The following is a 20,997-nucleotide window of genomic DNA, read 5'->3' on the forward strand; positions in this document are numbered from 1 at the left end:
ACTGCATGTCTACTTGAAGGTGTTGGAACTGGGATTGGACAAGCTCACAGCTGACTTCGAGAAAACAGTACAAAATTAAAGGGTAGGAACAAGCCTTGTGAGATACCATGCAGTATGTTCTGGCCCCCATCCCAGGATTGAAACCATTTCAGTCATTTAACAGCTTTTCTGTAAAATCGGCAGGAGATGACATAGCAATTTTCCTTTTTTTCATGACTTGGATGTAATGGTGCAGTATTAAGAAATCTAAATGAGCATTGTTATGATTCCAAATTCCTGATAGATGTGTCTTTGTCTTTTCCCAGTCCCATTGGGAGCTATTGTATGGAATAGGTGTTACACAAAGAAACTGATAAGCAATATGGCGCCCTAATTGTTGTCTGACCTTAAGACTCTGTGTGTGGTCACCAAACTCATTACAGTGGTTTCTAATTCATTAAACTTCGCTTTAAGGTTGTCATCAATTTTGAAATATTTTGTGCCAAAGCACTGATGATGGGGAGTGCTATCTACCCATTTTCTTCCTTTTTTATTTTTAATTTTTTAAAAATCAGCTTCCTGTCTTTGTCCCAGTCTCATCCCCGCCTCTGAGTGAGGGAACCCTTGCTGCCCCAAGGGAAAATGGGCCACGAATGCTCGGGATGGTTCAGGCTGAGAGGAGTCAACATGGGGCAAGCAGTTTGGGGTTTTCTTTTAGGAATGTTTTCCGTCAGTCAAGAGGGTCCATGGACAAAGTCTGCTTAGGAGAACACAGTTTGTAAGTTCATCTGAGAGGTGGGCCGCTTCTACGAAAGAAACATGAAGACATGAGTACTGGGGTGAGACTCACACAAAATAGACCAATATGATGACAACAATGGAGACCAGCAGTTTTTATTTACCAGGAAGTGTAAAAGCTACAAAGTGGTTCCCTTGACGACCAGGGATGACGTGAACTCCTTCTGGGAATGTAAATCTTTAAGTACATTATCTACGTTGTCAGAGTTATCAGGAATGTGAACACAACACTTAGTTTTATCATGTCACAGATGTCCCCATAGGATGAAGCTCAATACCTATTATTGGCATCTCCTCTGTGTTTGGTAGACACTCCTTTATTTCTGTCACTTGTGATAGATAATCATACTAGCAAACACAGACTTAAGTCTGTCTATGTCGGAGGTTAGGATTTTTTTTAAATTTAATCTTCAAGTTTTGGTTGTAATCATCCACACACCAGTTTCACCAGTCCCAGAGTAGGGGTGCTGGGTTTTAACTTTAATGTCTATAACTTCACAGTTATTGACCTCTATTATTTAATTGGGGTCAGTATCAGTATTGGAAGTTAGCCTTACATCCTATTTGTTTATAGCTGATGGCCTATTATCTTAAATTAACTCAGTTTGTTATATTAGAAGTTGTACTTTTGTAAGGTAATAACAGACAATAGTTATAAAGTTTACAAGGAAAATACAAAATGAAATTAACAAGAATAAAAACATAATTAGTTCACATATTAACTATGAACTAAGAAACATGATTTTTATCATTGTAAACCTTTACTTCAAACTTTAGTTTGAACAATACCAGTTTGGAAAAATATTTTTCTAAACCTTATATTTTAAAAGATTTGTATACTTTGAAGGATACATCTACTATACAAAAAAGCCAGTAAGAGTACCACAATTACAATGACGTTCTTATATTAACCAAGTTTAGCTTTTAAAGAAAAACTTAGAATCTGCAGTGTACTGTAGTATTCTAGAATAAAAATTGTTGTTTAAACAGAATTGTACAAGATCTAATTCCTTTAAGACCAATTTCTCTAAATAATAAAAATTTAATGGACATAAGAAATTATCTCAATAGATAAGAGTGAATTAATGTTTTAAGAAATTCTTGTTACTTTAACACACAGAGGATTAAACTTTGGTTTCTATCAGTACATTAATATTTGACCTTAAGTGAAAGCCTTAAGTAACTTTAACTGATTGTGAAAAGCACATATAATCAATTTAATTGCACACAAACTTTTTGAAATTTACCATGTATAAATCTTCTATAACTTATGTAGACATTTTGCAATATTTTACTTTATCACACAAAAGACTTTCACATCCAGAAACATTTCTCTTTCCCTTTACTTTTTACATGAAAACATAATTTTATACCCAGAACTCTCTATGTCTCTTTCCTAGCTATTGTCCCCTATTTAAATTTACATTTTGAAACAATTCTATAATAAATTTTTGAATTTAGATAAATTACTCCACTTTAATAAGATGAAATACTTTGTTTTTATGGGACTTCAGTTAAAACCCAACTAAAACCTTTTGTAATTGTATATAAAATTACATCTGGGGGCTAAGGTTGTGGCTCAGCGGTAGAGCACTCAGTTAGCATGTGGGAGGCCAGGGTTCGATCCTCAGCATCACATAAAAAATAAACAAATAAAAACAAAGTTATAAATAAATAAATAAATGAATAAAAATTACATCTGATAGAATCTTTCACTCTTATTAACTTTGTTTTTAGTGAAGACACAGAAACAAAACAATCTCAAACTTTTTCTATTTACCAATGTATGAAAACACATTTAATGTTTAAACATACTACTTTAATTTAATAAGTCAAGAGTACTTGATTTTATATTTAGCAGTTGATGTTTACACTTCAATTTTGTAAATTAATCAGATGTTTTAATTTTTTTAACAAACACATTTATGAAAATTGATCCAATTTATGTTAAATATAAGTTACTTATTTTGAACTGTAAAAATCGGGGTATCAGACAAATATAGTTAACAGTATTAGCCATCACTTCCTTGTTAAAGAAAAATCCTAGACATTTTATAGAAACCAACATTTTACTAATTGTCTGACCACCTAGAAAAACTTATAAGTTAGTAATTTTAAAGACATTTTTTATTCTCATTTGTTTTCTTAATTTAAATTGAAACTTATTTTTAAGTCATGTGAACTAAAAGACATTTGGATCCATTTTTAATTTAAATTTTAAATTTTGAGTACTCATTTATCTATATGTCAATTTTTATATCATGTACATGATATATGGTCACAAACATACATATGTAGTACAACAATATAATACACAGGTGTGCATGCATACATACATAAAACAAAGATCTTGTAGTCTTTTGTAGGTAGATCTCCACAGGTAGGAGGTGACAGGAGTAAACATCAAGGATGAATAAACAACATGAATCAGCAAAAGGACTTGTTTTGGACTTGTTTTGGACTTTGCAGTGACTAAGTGACTTTTTAGTTGTAAACATGTTTTGGTTATAGGATGACTAGATAGTATGCCCATGTTAGATAAGTTGATGATGTAACTAGGTAGTGTGCTTATGTTAGATAAGTTAAACATAAACAAGTTTGTTGTAAACATATAGAGTATATAAGCGCGAGGGAAACTCCATGTATTTGCTCACAATCAACTCTCATCGCCTGAGAGTAAGATCGTGCAGTGTGAGCCAGTCACCTCGTGTATTGCTTTGTGTGGTGTGCGAATAAACCAGCATTTCAAAAGGCAATCGAGTTCGTGCTTGGTGTTCGCGTACGTCGCGGTCCGGGGTCCAGTGCAGATATCCGGAAGGGAACTCCTGGTAACCAGACAAGGCTGAGAAGCTGCTCGTGACAGGAGGTAACATTACAGATGTTTATTAAAGCTTCTATTAGATTTAACCTGTTAGAAATTAAAATAGAGCCTATCAGACTTTTACATTATGATTTAAATATAGAGCAGGCCTATACAGTTGGAAATGCTAGGTGTAAAGTTGGACAGTCACTTGTCCTTGATGGCTATCAGTTTTATCCCCAGCACCACCATGTTTATGTCCTTTAGGATTTTGTAAAAAGAGATATTTTAATGTATTTGAGAGTCCATCCTTGAAAAAATTGGCCTTTGAACAAACAGAGTGCAAAAATCTCTATAGTTAGATAAAATAAGACTGATCAGAAAAATATATTAATTTAGGAATGCAGATTCAAATATGAATTTACCATAAAACCATGAACACAAAAATATAGAATTTTTAAAAACAGGAGTTCTGAAAATTATATGCCCATAATTACTCTAATAAAGGAGTATGTAGAACTTTTTTTTCTATCAGATCAGAGTGTACCTTTTTTTACTATTTATTTTTTGTTCTTTTTAGTTATACATGACAGTAGATTGTATTTTGATATATTACACATAATGGAGTATAACTTTCCATTCCTGTAGTTGTATTTGATGTGGAGTTACCACTAGTCGTATATTCATATATAAACACAGGAAAGTCATGTCCAATTCATTTCACTGTCTTTCCTATTTTTACTCCCCCTCCCTTGCCTTCATTTTCCATTGTCTAATCCAATGAACTATACCATTTACCTGTAATGTTAGTGGAGAGCATAAGAAAGGAAGGCTAGTGTAAAACCAAAATATCTTGATCTTTGTTATGTCTAGTCACACAATTAGTGAGATTACACTTAGTACACTGTACAAAATATTGATCACGGTCCATTTTGTGATGTAGTTTTTCCTGTTAATACATAAGGAGTCTGGACACAGGCCTGCCAACCATAACATGAGTCAGTAGTGCCATCATTGGTTAGATCTGAAGCAGTTGACTAGCAAAGTTAACAAGATACAAAGCAGCAGTTAGACACCATAAATCCTTCTGAATACCTCCTGAACTTGTGGTCAAGACATTACTAACAGATAGTTTTCAAGATGGTGGAATAGAGGAAGTTGCTTTCTGGGCTGCTCCGTGGAGTAAAACCAAGAAAGCAGACAGGGACTTCTCATCAAGTTAAGTGAACAAAAACAAAAGTGGGAGGACATGACCAGAATTCAAAAGTTTCAAAGTGGACATTCAAAGCAGATCAGGGACTCAGGATGTCAGATATAATAAAATAAAGATGAAATCCCCAGCAGCACAGCCACTGCCACTGCAGTGGCTGGGCCAGAAGCACCAGCCAGAGCAGTCCCTCTGAGATCATCGTAGAGGGACAAGGGAATTAAAGGAACCCACATTTTTGAGATGCCCAAGACATGTCTGGGTACAGAGCATTTAGAAATCAAGACATTGTCTGGCAAACCTGAAAGACCCACTGCACAGTATCCACGTGCAGGGAAAGACACCACCAACTCCCTCCAGGCAGTGTGCCCAGGACAAAGGAAGGGACCACTTTGCAGCCACAGTGCAAAAGGTGACAGCTGAGGGGGCTGAATCCTGGCCACCCTGAGTTTGGCCCAACGTACAGGCCCAATAAATACCACTGCATGACCTAGAATGTGCTTAAGTGACCAGGAGAAAATCAAAGGTGGAGAGGGGCTGATACAGGGGACCATTGGTCATGGAGACCGTCCAGCTCTACCTTTCCCCCTTCCAGTATAGCTGCTTGCAGGACCTGCTGGGAGAGACCCATCTGGCTAGGAACTCCAAGAGTGGGGGTGGGAGAGATTGTTTGGAGACCCAAGATCAGGAAACATGGGGTCTGCAGGTGACGTAGGGAACTAAGAATTGGGTCCCCCACCACACAAGTGGAACCCACGGAGATCCCTGGGGTATAGTCTTCCAGTTTGGACCAGCAAATATTGGGTGCTGGAGGTGAGCGGATTTAAAATCTCCAGACCAATTGGCTTTCAGGGAAGAGACTAGTGCCCACCTAAACCTAAACCCTGCCCCCAGGAACTCTACCTGTGGGATCACCTCTCTCACTCCAGCTATCCAGAGGGTGGAGCATCACACTCCAGACGACCCCAGCTAGAACTACTAAGAAGAGAAGCTGAGAAGCTTCCGCGCTCCAACAGGAAGAATTCTTTAACTTTTTCTCAAGATCTTTTTTATTCTTTTTCTGTTTAATTGTGACCTTAATGATACATCAACACTTATACAAATTTATAGTTTTTTCTCATTTCTAGAATTCTTGAAGCCAGTTATTTTCCATGGGATTCGTTTTTTGTGAACTAGGACCTTTGGTTAATGAATTTTAGTTTTGATTTTGTATTCTTTTATTTTTAACTTTTTAAATTTTTTTACTTTATATATGATCTTTCCTCCTAATTGTTTCCCTTGATTCTCTCTTCTGCTAACAACCACACCATGGTTCTCTCTCACTCTTCCTTTAATTTTTTACATCTTCTTCTCTCTTCCTCTCTCATAGTCATCACATCCTACATCACCTTTGTTCTCTGTCTGTCCACCGTTCAAAATTATAAATCCTTTTGCAAGCTTGCTGTTTTCATTGTCGGCAATAACTGATCATATAAAATTTCTGTTTACTGTGATAATTAATATTGTAGATGTCATGGTAGGGGCTATTCGGTTTAATAATGTATATCGTGTGCATTAGTTGTTATTATTTGTCTTCCCCTAAACAGTGATGTACTGGAAACCTTCAGGGACACTCTAAGTCCACAAGGTAGAAACTCGACTGCCTGAGATCCCTACTGTCCATACTGTTGGATGGGTAGACACACAAACAACATGAAAAAGCAAGGGAACAAACTGTCCCAAGCAAACTAAGATATTCCAATAACAGAATCCATTGACACCACAGTAAAAGAAATGTAAGAGAAGGATTTTAGAATGTATATAGTTAAATTGATCAACAAAGTACAGGGCATTATAAGAAATTAAATCAAACAGAAAATACAGGAAGTGAAAGATCACTTCAATAAAGAGGCAGAGATTCTGAAAAAAAAAAAGCAGAATGAATCATTAAGCCAAATTAAAAATTCAATAGAAAGCATCACCAACAGACTAGACCACTTGGATGGAAGACAGAACCCCAGGTACCGAAGACAAAATATGTAATCCTGAAAATAGAGTTGATGATGAGGAGAAGATGTTAAGAAACCATGAACAAGAACTTCCAAGAACTATGGGATAACATGACGAGACCAAATTTAACATTATTTGGATAGATGAAGGCTCAGAGATATAAACCAAAGGAATGCACGATTTTTTTTCAATGAAATAATATCAGAAAATTTCTTAAAACCTAGAGAATGAAATGGAAAATCAAATACAATAGGCTTACGGGACCCCAAATATACGAAATTACAAAAGACCTACACCAAAGCACGTTAAAATGAAACTGCCTAACATACAGAATAAGGATAGAATTTTAAAGTCTATGAGAAAAAAAATAATATCAGATTACATACAGGGGAAAACCAGTTTGGATCTCAGGTTGATTTCTCAATCCAGACCCTCAAAGCTAGAAGTTCCTGGAATAATATATACCAGGCTCTGGAAAAAAAAATGGATGCCAACAAAGAATCTTATATCTAGCAAAGTTAAGCTTCAGAATTGAAGATGATCCAAAAATCTAACAATAAACAAAAGGTAAAAGAATTTGAACTAGAAAGCTTGCACTACAGAATGTTCTCAACAAAATATTCTTTGAAGATGAAATGGGGGAAAAAATGTGAAAACCAGCAAAGGGAGGAACAACACTAAAGGAAAAGTCATCAAAGGAGAAACTAATTCAAATTAAAAACTAGAAATAAACCCAAATGACCAGGAATATAGATCATATCTCAATAATAACCTTGAACATTAGTGACCTAAACTCATCAATAAAAAGACACAGACTGGCAAGTTGGATTAAAAAACAAGACCCAACGACATACTGTCTCCAAGAGACCCACCTCATAGGCAAAGACATCCATGGGCTGGAGATGAAAGGATAGGAGAAACGTATCACTCACAGGGACCGCGGAACCAAGCAGGGGTCTCTATCCTCATGTCAGATAAAATGGACTTGAAGCCAAAGTTAATCAGAAGGGACAAAGTAGGCCATTTCATACTGTGTAAGGGAACTATACATCAACAAGCTCTAATAATCATAAATATCGATGCCCAAAACAATGGAGCATCTGCTTATATCAAACAAACCTTCCTCAATTTCAAGAATCAAACAGACCACAACACAATAATACCAGGTAACCTTAGCAGGCCTCTGCCACCAGTGGACAGATCCTCCAAACCAAACTAAATAAAGAAGCTATAGCAGTAAAAAATACAATTTGTAATTTATACCTAACAGACATACAGGGACTATAGCATGCATCAATGACTAAGTACACTTTCTCCTCAGCAGCACACAGATCCTTCTCTAATACAGATATGTAAGCTATCACATATATCAGCATACAATTATAATATTACCTTAATATATTTTTAGCATCTGTAGAGTTACTCTGAAATAATTTGATTATTATCCTAACTTCTCTCTGATACAAATACTTTAAGTTATAAATATTCATCTAAGTACTGTTCCGTCCCAGAGATCCTGATATTTTAAGCTTTTATTATCACTTAGCTCAAAGTACTTTTTATTTACTTTTCTTGCGTCTCTTCCTTGACCTCTGGGATATTTATAAGTGTGCCACTTAATCTTGAAATACTCAACATGTGGGGGTGGGGTTCTATATATCTTAAGGTGACTAATGTCTAATGTAATAAATCATGCAGGAAACACCATCTGCATGATTCAAATTAAAAATAAGTAATGGAAGTGCTTTTTATGTTGATTGTATTGTTACACACATGTCCAAACTGATAAAATTGCATACTTCAAATATATGCATTTTGCCTATATTCCCAGCAACTCAGGAGGCTGAGGCAGGAGAATCACAAGTTCAAAGACAGCCTCAGAGCATGGGGTTGTGGCTCAGCGGTAGAGTACTTGCCTAGCATGTGCAAGGCCCTAGGCTCAATCCTCAGCACCACATAAAGGTAAATAAATAAAATAAATATATTGTGTCTAACTAAAAAATAAATATTTTTTTAAAAAATAAAGATATTGTGTCCAACTAAAACTAAAAAATAAATACTTTTTTTTAAAAGCCAGCCTCAGCAACTGAGAGGCACTAAGCAGCCCAGTGAGACCCTGTCTCTAGATAAAATACAAAATAGGGCTGGAGACGTGGCTTAGGGGTTGAGTGCCCTTGGGTTGAATCCACAGGACCCTCCCACAAAAAAAAAATTATGTGCATTTTATTGTACTTCAATTTTACCTCAGTAAAGCAGGTGGTAGGGGGGCGGGGGCGAGATACTACTAACACACGCTCCAGGAATCATGGGTTCATTATGAGGATGTGCTGAATCCAATCTCTCAGATCAGACTGAAAAATGTCATTTCTTTCAGGAACTAAGCTAGCACAATATAGCAACTGAGGAAAAATCCCCCGCTCTGAAGTAGTAGACATTGGGCAATAAGGAAATGGAGGCTGTTTGACAGAATTAACTGGAATTAGGAAATTCTATTTTTTAAAAAACTTTTTGTAGTTGCGGATGGACAGCATGCCTTTATTTTATTTGTTTATTTTTATGTGATGCTAAAGATTGAACCCAGAGCCTCACACAGCTGGGCAAGTGCTCTGCCACTGAGCTACAGCCCCAGCCCAGGAAACCCTATTTTATTAATAGCTTGTATATATTTTTTCAAATCCCAAGTACTGGAAACTGTGGCAACTCGAGCACCACTGTAGGATATGTTGTATTTCTGGGACACTTGTAACTACAGTTTTCTGATGAACAGACACACAATAGGAGTCTCGGCACCCTGTCCAGAGTGGGGAGCCTTGAAATCCTCAGGTAAAGATTTTCAAGGTAAAGACTTGTATATATGAGCTATTCCGTTTTCTCTCCCTGTGCTGTAGTGTTTAGGGAGGAGCTTGTAAAGCATGATGCCACAGCAGGTAAGATGGCCAGCCCTTCAGGTCCCACAGCTGCTTGAATCTAAGTGACATTTTTTTTTCTTTTTCTTTTGGCCTCAAATTGGTTTGGGATCTCTGCAAGCCTTGTAAGTCTTGAAAGTTCTTTAAGCTCTCAAGCCTCTGCAATTTACGTCTTAAATGCAAGTCCAGGAGAAAGAGAGAGAGAGAGAGAGAGACCTGGCAGAAGTCAAGAAGTAAGGAAAGCTGCTGTCCTGTTTGGAGCATGAGAATAAAACCTCATCCATCTCCTAAGGTGTGTTTTCTTTGGAAGTTTAGTCTGAGGTTTTTTTGTTTTATTTTGTTTTGTTTGGGGGGGGGGGGTTGGTTTTCTAGCTGTAGATTGACACAATATCTTTGTTTTTTTTTTATTTATTTGTTTATTCATTTATTTACTTACCTGTGGTGCTGAGGATTGAATCCAGTGCCTCACACGGGCTTGGCAAGCGCTCTACCACTGAGCTACCACCCGGCCCGCAATTTAGTCTCTTAAGGTGTGATTCCCTTGGAGACCCAGGGCAAGTCTCATCTTCAGTTCTGAAGCTTAATTTTGCTAGATATAAGATTCTTTGTTGGCATCTTCCCCCCCCCACCCCGCCTGGAGCATGGTATATATTATTCCAGGACCTTCTAGCTTTGAGGGTCTGGGTCGAGAAATCAGCAAGTTGATGACTTGTCACGTTCCACGACTAAACACTCAAATCACTCCAGGTGAACTGGGCTGGCACTAGATAATCACACAGAGACAGAGAAACACCTTTTTCTTTGGGTCCTGTGACAGCTCCTCTGACCTTAGGGGTCCGTGGAAAGAGAGGGAGGAGCACGTGCTGAACCCTTTTATTGGGCAAAGGTTAGCATTACAAAGGAATAGGTGAGTGTAGTTGTACCTCCATGAGGGACGCCTACACCTGAAGACCCAGCTTGCTATCTGAGCTGGGACAACGCCCAAGGCACCAGGAAATGTAGTGATTGGTCAGAGCCTCATGCTTCAGAACTGGAAGTGTGCCCATTCAGAGTGGCTCCCCATCATGACTGTTGATGGGACGCCCTGGAGCTTTACACGTTACTGTGAGCATTTGCACATAAAGTTTCCTCTTGTGAGAACTGGAATCTCCCATGCTTTACACCCAGGGACTGGAATTCTGCTACTGATATTCACTCCTTATCGGTGACTTCTCACCTCCTCTAAGTTTTGACAGTGATCTCTTCTTTTGTTGGGATCTCAAAAAAAAAAAAATTTATGCTCATATCCCAGAAGCATCTCTCTGCTGGCAGCTGGAAGCTTCCAGCTGCCAGCATCTCTCCATCTGGTTCTTTCTGTTTGAGTTCCCCTCTACTTAAGCTCCACATTGGTCACCAACTGCCGCAACCCAGGCAGCATCAACAAAGGCTCTCAAGTAGGGGTGACGGGAGATGGTGAATAATACAGAGACATTGTTAAACACAGCTGGGCCCAGGAGGGACACTGCCCTCTGATGGAGGAACATTGACCCAGAATTAGCTCTGTAAGTTTATCATATAGGGTATCACAATTAGGAAGTTAAACTATAGGGGCACTGTAAACTGTTCAAGGCTTGTGGGTTATCAAGAGGCTTCTCTGTGCACTAGAAAGTTACAGGCTAGAGCGGTGGCTCAGTGGTAGAGCACTTGCCTCGAAAGTGTGAGGCACTGGGTTCAATCCTAGCACCACATAAAAACAAATAAAAGCATTGAGTCCATACACAACTAAAAAATTTTTTTAATCAAAAAAAAAAGGTTACAGAGCTAAACACATTTTTGCTACTATCCTACTGTTGCTGTGCTAGTAACATCCTGCTATTATCCTGGAAGGATAATAGCAGGAAGCTATTGTCCTGGAATGTCGGATAACTATTAGCAACAGAGCCAAGTGTCAAGGCTGTTAACATCCTTTTGGGCAAGGAATGTTTCCCAGGCTTGGCTTTTGCTGACACCACAGGATCAGCCAAGGACCAGGGGCTCATCCACTCTCCACAGATCCTTAAGGATTGCTTTGCCCCCCAGTCCAAAGAGACCTTAGAGACATAGTTAGTTCCCCTCTGGAGGGATTCTCACTAAAGTTAGTGAAGGAAAATGGCAGAGTATAGGGTGCATTTACTACCCCCCCATCTTCATCAGCAGCCACCAACAGGGTAACAGAATACAAACAACAACTGTGACAACTCATAGGGGCCCACTGTGCCCCATCTCCAGCTGTACCAAGTGGGAACAAGCTGTCTTCCTTGGCAAACTGGTCTACCGGGCTTTCTGCTCCTTCCCTCTCTTGCAGGAAACCTGTGGTCAATTCCTGGTGCCCATCTCTGTGACAAATGGGTGCTCTTCCATCCACACACTGTGTTTCTGTACATGGATCAGAAAGCTCCACCAGTTTTTTCCAAACCCCTAAGTTTTTAGAAATGTATTTTTTAAACTAGACGTTAAGACCTTATCCTCAGGAGTACCAGAGGCTCCAGGCCAAGGATAGAGTTCAATGTGGAGGTAGATTAAAAAATTGCCTTTCTTGAGCCTTTTAGGTCTCATGTCTGGGGTCCCGTGGCCCAAACGGATGTGAGATAAAGTGAAAGCAGAAAAGTTGTTGGCACAAAATAACGCGAAAACCGATGATACCATCAGGTTTTGGGCCCTTGGCCACCACCACTGAGATTTTTACCCAAGTCATAATATGAGTGGGTCCCTTGGGGTCCCTATGAATCTTCATTGTATGATCCTCATGGCCAAATATTTAATTGGCACAGGTATTGGTGTATTATCTATGTGCACCCCTGTTAGCTTTCACACGAAGTGTTCATCAGGCTTTTGTTTTTTATCATCACGAAATACCTGAGAAAGGCTAACTTAATAAACAAGGAGGTTTATTTAGCTCATAGTTTGGGAAGTTCAAGGGCATGGCAACCCAGCAGCTCAGTTCTAGCAAGGGCCCTCTCAGCCATGTCACATAATGGCAGATGGCAATGGCAGGAGCGTGTGCAAGAGAAGTGATCACCTGTGCAGGAGAGATTGCGGGGTGTCGGCTCAAGCTTGTATACAAACCCTGCCATAAGAATCCCTCTGGGTCTCACAAGAAATACCTTAATCCCTTTCAAGGGCAGGCCCCCAATTGGCCAAGGGCCTCCCACTGGGCCCCAGCTCTCTGAGGTTCCATCCCCTCCCATGAGCCTTTGGGGCCACCCTAAGTCATATCAAACCATAGCACAAGCCACACCCTGTCAGGAGTGGGCTGCACCCAGTGTCCAAATGATCCAGCTTTGTAATATCGCAAACTTATCCGACTTCCCGGATGGGGCAGAAGCCCAGCCGTTTTAAACAGAGCTGCCGGAAAGCCTGGGGATGGCACAGAAATTGAGTCCTACCGTGGGGACAAGAGCTTTGGGAAAAAATAAGTTTTCTCCTAGGAAGGTTTTTGTTACTCAGATGAATGGGGCCCAGACAGACCCTAAGTGGGAACATGGATCACCTGCAGGTCACACTTAGCAGCTAAACGTGCGGAACACATTGTCCTCCGTTCTACAACAAGCAGATGTGCGTCCACGTCTTGACATCCCAGAAGGGAAGACCTATGGGAATCCAGACTCTCCGAGGGAGGAACAGCATTAGTTAGGGATGTGTGTGTGTGAGTGTGTGAGTGTGTGTGTGTGTGTGTACCTGCACATGGGCGTGTGAATTGCTCCTGAGAGGTTCCCCCTCCTCCTAAAGGAAAGCTCCAGCTGCCTTTCTGAGCTGCTGTGGAGCTCTGGGTTCAGAGGGGCTGCCAAATCCACAATCGTGCCTCGCAAGGCTGACCACGAGGCAGCCCAGCATGGCCTCAGCTCCGGCACTGTCCTTGTGAAATGCCTACAGATTCATCTTAGGAATTCTACGCTTCTCTTGGGAAGCTTGACCTTCCTATGGCTGTTACCCTCGGGACCTCTTTAGGCACCACAGTCTGTTTGAGAAACAGCCGATTGCTGTTCGTTTCAAAAGGTCCTTACTAAACAGGCCATGGCTTGGTTACTGACTCACATGGAACTTGGGAGGAAATTGAGGCCACAGGTAAACTTCACAGAAGCTGAGAGAAAGCAAAAGACAAGCATCCCCTTCGAGGATGTCTCCAGTGACCTTAGCCCTCCAACTCCAGCTAGGTCCCACCCCTTAAAGGTCCCACCACCTCCCAATGGCACCAGACTGGTGAAAAGACTCTCAATACAGGGACCTTTGGGGGACACCCAAGATCCAAGCTATTGTGATCACCTTCCAAAGCTTCCCTTTTGGGTGTGTGTGGGTGTGGGTGTGTGGGCGTAAAAGAGAACCCCAAATCCCCTGTATTAGGGAATTTTCAGGGTACAACACAGAATTCTAAACTATGGACCTCCTGCTAGGCACTGGATCTCTGGACTTGCTCATCCTACCAAGCCGTAAATTTGTGCCCTATAGCCTACTCCTTCCCACCATCCACACTCCCAGTGATCGCTCATCTACTCTTTGTTTCTATGTATTTGACTTTAAAAACATTCTGCATAAATGACCATACAGCATTATTCCTTCCTGTATCTTAATTTACTTCACTTGGTATAATTCCCTCCAGGTTAAGATCGCAAGTTCAAAGCCAGCCTCAACAATGGCAAAGGCATTAAGCAACTCAGGAGACCCTGTCTCTCAGTAAGATACAAAATAAGGCTGGGAATGTGGCTCAGTGATCAAGTGCCCCTGAGTTCAATCTCCAGTACCCCAAAATAATAATAATAAAGATAATTTCCTCCAGGTTGATCCTTCTTGTCACAAATGGCAATATCTCCTTCTTTTTAAAGGCTAAATAATATTCTACTTTGAACATATGCCACAATCTCTTTATTCACTCCTCTAGCAATGGACACTTAGATTGTTTCCATACCTTGGCTCTTGTGAATAGTGCGAGGATGAACACAGGAGTGTGGAAGTCTTTGTGAGCTGTTGACTCCATTTCCTCTGAGTACAGACCAAACAGAAGAACTGCTAGATCTTATAACAGTTCTGTTCTGAGTTTGCTGAGGAGTCTCTGTACTCTGTTCCAGAAGAGCTCTACTAATGTACATTCTACCGACGGTGTGCAAATATTCCCTTTTCACTACATCCTTGTCAAGAGTTGTTATTTCTTGTCTTTTTGATAATAGCCAGAATGGAAGAAAGACCAAATTTAAGACTGGAAACTGTGAAATCTTGAATAGAAAAAATACAATAATTTCAATGCATACAGCAAAATAATGTTTCAAAATTCAACATCAACTCATGACAAAAATTTATCAGTGAACTTGAAATAGAAGAGAACTCTATTTGAGCTCCAAAAGGGCATTTATAGAAAAAACCTACAGGTAGCATTATATTCTGTGATGAAATAGTGAATCTTTTGTGACTAAAATTAAGAAAAAGGCAAAGATGACCAACCACACTTACTCTCTTCAATATTGTACTGGATATCCCCATCAGTGCAATAAGGCAATAAAACTAAATGAGACATATGGCTTATAAATGAAGAAATAAATGCTCTAAATGGTCTTGATCCACAGATTCACATAACCCTCTACAAGAAAACACTAAGCAACCTAAAAACCACAGGAGAACTACTAAGTAATTTAGCAAGTGACAGGACACAAAGTTATGGACTGAATTACCCTCCCCAAAAAAATTCATATGTTAAGGCCCTAATTTCCAATGTGACTATATTTGGAGATGAGAACTGTAAGGAGGTAATTAAGGTTAAATGGGGTGATAAGAATGAGAAACTAATTCCATAGGACTGGTGTCTACATAAGAAGAGGAAGAGACACCAGGAAGGTGTACCGACAGAGTAAAGGCCCATTTGGACATAGCAAGAAGATGGCTGGCTGACAGATACAGAGGGCTCACCAGACACCAGTCCTGCTGATGAATTGACTGAATTCTAACCTGCAGATCTGTGAGACAATCAATAGCTGTTGCTTGCGCTACCCAGTCTGTGATATTTCTTCTCACAGCCCTAACAAAGACCACGAGTTCAGTGTACAAAAATCAATTGTCTTTACACATATTTTATCCATTTTATGCAATAAAAAAATTGGAAAATGGATTTTTGAAATTCGATTTGCAATGTCATCCAACAAGAAAATATTTAGAAACAAATTTAACAAAATATGTGCAAGATCTGATTATTAAAAACTACAAAACATAAAGAGACATTAAAGAATAACTTAATAAATGAAGATGTACACAATGTTCATAGATTGGAAGGGTCAAATTAAGATGGCATCCTATCTGTAATCCTGGTCAAAGTCTTGTCAACTTGTTTTAAAGCAATTAAAAATTATAATTTTTTTTGAAAAAATTAAAATCATAAAATAAACATAGAAGAAAAAAGGGCCTAGAATAGTCAATCAATTTTTGGAAACTAGCCAGTAGAACACACACTATTCGATTTCAAGACTTTTTAATTAAGATAAATAATCAAGATCATATGGTAATGAGAATAGACACAGATTTACAGAATACAGCAGGGATCAACATATAGAGCCACATGTATATGGTTAATTGATTTTTGATAAAGGTACCAAGTAATTCAGTGGGGACGTCTTTATAAAAAACTTAACCTTGACCCTTATCTCACAGTCACACCAAAAATTAATTAATTCAGAATATAAGAACTAAAATTATAAAACTTCTTGGAGAAAATCTCTGTGACACTGATTTGAGCAAAGATTTCTTAACCAAAACACTAAAAGCATAAACCACGAGAGAGTGATCAGGTGAACTGTACAAAGATTAAAAGTGTCTGCTCTTCTAAATACAGTTAAGAAAAACAAAAAGCAATCTCAGAGCAAAAGAGAATAGTTACCTATTAGATCATGCGTCAGCAAGGGGTTTATGTGCCGCATATATAAAGAATATGTACGACTTAATCTGAAGACATCTTCAGTGAAAAAATGGTCAAAATTTTGAGTGTACGTGTCCCAAAAAAAGATATGCTGATGGCAAATCAACACATGAAAAGCTGATCAAGGGCTGGGGCGGGGGGCTCAGTGGTAGCGCACTTGCCTGGCATGTGGGAGGCACTGGGTTCGATTCTCAGCACCACATATTAATAAATCAAATAAAGGTCTATCAACAACTAAAAAAATAAATTTTTTAAAAAGGCTGCTCAACACCAGTAGTCCTCAGAGAAGAACAAATGAACAAATTAAAGTGGCAACAAATTACCACCAGATTGGCCAGAACTAAAATGAGGAGCCATGCCAAGCCCTCTGGAGGATGTGGAGTCTCTAGAACTCTCCATTGCCGATTGGATTGACCGCAACGTGGGGTGGACTCTTGGGAAGACAGACAGCAATTTCTGACAAAGCTAAACACACGTCTGTCTGCCTGTGACCCACAATCCCATTCCCAGGCTTTTTCATGATCACCGACACTTGGAAGCAGTCAAGATGGTGAGTGAAGGGAGAATTGAAATTTGGTACATCCAGACTTTGAAATACCATTTAACACTGGGAAGAAATGAGTCATCCATCCATGGAATGACATGGAGGAGTCTCATGTCCCCCAGTGAAAGAAGCCAATCTGAAAAGGCCACTTTCTGCTAGATTCCAGTTTCAGGGACTGGTGGGAAAGAAGAACAACGGTGACAACAGAGAGATCAGCAGTGGTCTGGGGGTTGGGGGTCAGAAGGAGCACAGAGGGTTTTAGGAAAGAGAAAGTGGGCTCTGGGGTCAGAACCCACAGAATTCCCACCGACAATGAGCCCAGATGTGGACTGTGGACTTGGGTGATGAGGATGTGTCATGTACTTTCATGGATTGTAACAAATGTGCCACTCTGATGCCGATTGTTGGCAGTGGGGTAGGCTAGGGCAGTGGGGGCCAGCTCTTTCTCTTTCTCTCTCCCTCCTCGCCCCCCTTCCTTTCTCTCTCTGTCTCTCTGTGCTGGGGCTTAGCCCAAGGCCTTGTGCCTGCTGAACATGTGCTCCACCCCTGAGCTATGCCAAAACCCACCCCCAGGCTTGTTCTTTAAAATGCTGGGATTGTGGCTCAGCGGTAGAGCACTTGCCTAGCACACGTGAGGCCCTGGGTTGGATCTCAGCCACTTATATATAAATAAATAAATAAATAGACGAACGAACAAACAAATAAATAAATAAAGGTACTGTGTCCATCTACAACTAAAAGATGCATTTCAGTCCTGACATCAATGAGTGCTTGAGGTACTGCATAAAAGGATAAAGAGACCCCTGGAGTCAGAGCAGACTTTGTATTTGGATTTCCTCTTTGCTCTTGACCTTTAACAAGGTGCCTAACCTCTTTAAGCCTAAGTTTTCTCGGCGTGGTTCAGGACATCTTTTCATGTATCCACATAATAGAGCTATCTATTGGTTGTTTTCAAAACTCTAGTTACTCAAAATCCAAGACAGTTGGAGATTCTGTGTCGAAGGAACCGCTTAAAAAAAAAAAATCCGAGACAGGAATCTCAAGATAATACTACTTATCTCTCAGGGTTGTTGGAACATTAGCTGAGATTATGTTTATTTAAAAATGAGGAAACAAACTGAAAGAAAGCCTGCTGGCCACGGAGGGGGCGCTTAACAGTGCCCTCTCCAAGAGGGCAAGAGCCCTGTCTTGTGACTTGGACAGAGCAGGAGCTCAGTCGACATATGTTCAATACTTAAAAAAAAAAGAAAAGAAAAACAACTTGGATTCTGAATGGTAACAGATCACATGGGAGAAACTGAGGCTCACCAAGCATCAGTGTAAGGGGCACTTCTTGGGTGCCTCAGTTGACACCACGCAGAGCAGGTATCAACAGGTGTCACACCAAGCGCAGCAGCCCATAGAATTGCTTTTGTTTGTTTGTGAAAGTGCTTTATATTTTTATTTTAATTCTTTATTTGTTCTTTTTAGTTACACATGACAGTAGAAGGTATTCTGACATACCACACTTACATGCAGTATAACTTCCCATTCTGGTAATTAGATACCAGGTGCAGTTACACCGGTCACATGTATTCATACGTAAACATAGGAAAGTTCATTCTACTGTCTTTCCCATTCTCAGCCCCCTCCCTTCCGCTCTCCTCCAATCCAATCTGGTGAACCTGGGCACTTCTCCCCACTCCCCGCTCCCCCCAGTCCAATCCTGTGAACCGCCACTCCCCCACCCCATTGTGAGTCACCATCCAATCCCCCACCCCATTGTGAGTCAGCAACCACACATCCGAGAGAAAATTATGAGGGAAAAAAAATCATTACTTCTGAAATCATTAAGTTTTCAGGAGGTTTAATAAGATAAGTGAAACCATATTTCTAGATCATTCCTTTAAAAAAAATCAATAAAGAAGCACCCAAAAAATAACGAAAACTTTTCTCCTACATGAATGTCTGTGCTGGTACATCACCCGTCTCTGCAAAGCATTCCAGAGTCTAAACTTTTTTCTCTTGTGTTTCTGACACGCCAAGAGTGAAGTCCAAGATTGTACGCCACCATGGCCAAGTTCCGGGCAGCAAGAGAGGAAAGAGGAATGGAAGGCACCCCCTTCCTTTTAGAAAAAGTAGTTGCAGGAATCTGTTCTGCCTGCAGAAATGGCCAGAATTTAGTGGCTTCACATGATCCCTCTTAGTCATCTGACCCAGGAAAGAGATGCTGGGAAATACTGTTCTTACGCTGAATAGCCACGTACCAACTGAAAATGGAGGGTTCTGTCATTGAAATTGGTCTTGAAAATCAGGATGGGGTCTGGTTCCCCCAGCGTTGAAGATTGAACACCTGAGAAACGCTGGGGCAAAAGCAGAACCTTTCGTTTAAAGGGTAGCACAGACGGGTGGTGGGAGACTTCTCTGGAGAGGAGGGGGTCCAGAACTGGTGTTCAGGGAGTAGGTGTCTTGCCCCTTTTATAGATTTTAGGTTTCCTTTCTTCTCATGGCCCCTCCTCCTCTTATCTTGCTTACAAGGTCAACAGGAAAGAAGCCACACAAGGGTGCTTCTCCCTATTTTCCAGATCTGCCCAGAAAGGCAGGGAGGGAGCAGCCCAGGGGGGGACTCCTTAACAACCCCTCGCTGGGAGGAGCAATTCCCGGGAGGCTCTTGCCGAGGGGTGGGAGGAGGGGGAATGCTCCGAAGGCCTCTGCGAGGTGTTTGAATCAGCTCCGATCTTCTGGACCCGGCTCTTCACCCTCTACTCTTTGACTTTCCTTTGCCCCAGTCTCATGGCTGTGAGTAAAGGAGAAAACACAGGAAGGAAAATGAGAAAGGGAGAGGTCGCCAGATGATTGGAGAACCCAGGAGCGAACCGGAGTCCAAGAGCATTCATAATATCTGTCCTGCCGAGCTTCAGAATTGCTGCTGCGTCGAAGAGGTTTCTGGTTCCAAATGGGAGTGTCTACGGTGGGTCCATGACACACCACTAGAGGTTGGGAATGGAAGGGGTAAAATACCTTGTATTTGGGGGTCTGTGGATTTGTTCTTGAGATTCACACCCCCCCCCCGCCATGTCTAGATCACTTAGGTATCAGAACTTGAGGTTGATACACTATCGGGTTGGCGGGGACTGGGAGTATCTTTCCAGGGAGTGATGAGTGTATTTTACAAGCAAGAAGGGAAATGACCTGAGCTTTTTAGTAACTGAATGGGTGGATTCTGGTACTGAAGAGTGCTCTCCGCCTGGTGCTTTCAGCTTGATTCTTTTCAGGTCCACGCAGGCACTCCACTTCCCTATATACCCTGAAGCTAGTCAGGGCTACGGGACATGCTTTGACCAGTGGAAAGTGAGTGGCGGTGACATGAGTCCACCTGTGACTTTCTACTTTCCCTTCCCACTCTTGCGTCAGCAGGGAGCCTTCTTCAGCCGACCATGAGCCGAACCCCTTGCTGGTATGCAAACTGTGTGAGCAAGAAATAAACTGTACTGTGCAGAGGCACTGGAGAGCGGTGTGTTCCTCAGCGTAACCAGCTCAGCCTATTCTGACCAACAGGCCATCTTCAGGGGGAGGAGGAAATATCAGCTTGGATGACCAAATTCGGATTTCTTTTGTTGTCCTTACCAAGGCAGAGCCTGGGTCATGTGACCTTGAATTCTGGCCAGCAGGTTGTGAGCAGAATTGATTCCTATAACTAGTGTTGCTAAAGCGCGGGAGTGCCTTTCTTTACTGTCCCCCGTGCTGACTGGAACTTGGCCAGGCACTGTGCCATCTTGGACCGTGAAGACCAGGGCTTTACCCCTGGCACGTGACAGACTCAAGAGAAAGAGTGTGGGCTCCGGTCTGTCATCAGATCAGAGCTGATGTACCAACCCAGAC

This window comes from Marmota monax, unplaced genomic scaffold, assembly GCF_021218885.2.
Source record: "Marmota monax isolate L192 unplaced genomic scaffold, Marmota_monax_Labrador192_F-V1.1 WCK01_AAM20220418_F8-fsc00102, whole genome shotgun sequence".
Classification (NCBI taxonomy): Eukaryota; Metazoa; Chordata; class Mammalia; order Rodentia; family Sciuridae; genus Marmota; species Marmota monax.